A 1431-nucleotide genomic window follows, 5' to 3' on the forward strand; every position below is an offset into this window, starting at 1 on the left:
CATCCATTTGGTCTAACCTAGTGGTTGTATGTATGTCTGGCAGTCAATTTGGATTGTCAACTTGATTGAATTGAGAAACACTTGTCCTGGAGGATTCATGAGACAAACCTTTGGTCTCCCAATAAACACAGTGAATGTGGTTGGTCCCATCACATAGGATGGGGCCCAAGACTGAGTAAAAAGGATAAAAGTGTTCAATGTGATTTGAGTGTCCTCTGAGCTGCCCAGATGTGTTTTCTGTGTCCTGATCCTCTCAGCTCCGTGTAAACAGCCTTGAGCTCCCACCAACCTAGTTAAAAGCTTCTTGTTGCTGTGTCTTTCCTCCATGATAGACAGTAACCTCAAACTGTGAGCCAGAAGAAACCCTTCATCCCTTCAGATGCTTCCTGTCAGATATTCCTTCAGATATTCAGTCACTCACATGGCCTGGTTGGCCTGGGATTTGGGGTACACTTGGGTCACACTCTCTGCTTTAGTGTTTCAAGGTTTCATTTTAGACTTAGCACTAAGTTCTCAGGACTGGGTCACAGGACTCTTAAAAGGACTGAGAAGAGGCCCACAGTAGCTCAGCATCTACTGTCCCGCCATGGCTGGGTGAAAACAGCTGAACTCACTAACTATGAGTACTTCAAGCCACAGGGAAAGGCGGCAAACCACCTCCATCAAGGAGGGATTGGTAGAGTGTAGGATGGGTGTGAGGCTCTGGGTAGGAGGACCCTTTCTATCTGCACAGAACATAGAGGGCAGGTCAGAGCCACGAGATTAGTTCAGAAGCTGCTATGAGGTCCAGGAGGCCTGAGCTAGGTCAAGGCTTGAACTGAGCGGGTTGTTGGCCCAGGTCTGATAGAGGGTCTGGAGTGAGGTTCAGGGTTCTCTCTTGGTTTCTGGTAAAGAACATTACTGCTTAAGTCAGAGGTCACAGTGTGTGTGTGTGTGTGTGTGTGTGTGTGTGTGTGTGTGTGTGTGTGTGTGTGTGTGTTGAGAAAGGGTCTCCCTACATAGCTCTGGCTGTCCCAGAACTCACTAAGTAGACAAGGTTGGCATCAAACTCAGAAGGATCTGCCTCCTGTGTGCAGGGATTAAAGGTGTACATCACCACCTCCTGGCCTTGTGGTCACAGTTTTAAGAACCTAATCTGAGGAACATCCTTCGGGTTGGGCTGAATGAGTGGCCTTCCGGCCACCCTTAACAGTCAATGTCTGTTCCCATTCACCGTCTACCAACCTCCTAGCTAGTGGAAGACTACTACTTCCCTGGGTCCTCTTTTAGACAGCATCCCAGACCTCCTGTCTTCCCCCAGGCCCTTGCCTCAGTCTGGGGTCAGGCCATCTCACCTCTGTGTGGTTCTCTACTGTGGGTCAGGTGGCAACAGTGGACAAACAAGCGCACACACGCACACACACGCACACACGCACAAAGAACAGCCAAGCC

Source organism: Arvicanthis niloticus, chromosome 15 (genome assembly GCF_011762505.2).
Source record: "Arvicanthis niloticus isolate mArvNil1 chromosome 15, mArvNil1.pat.X, whole genome shotgun sequence".
NCBI classification, from domain to species: Eukaryota; Metazoa; Chordata; class Mammalia; order Rodentia; family Muridae; genus Arvicanthis; species Arvicanthis niloticus.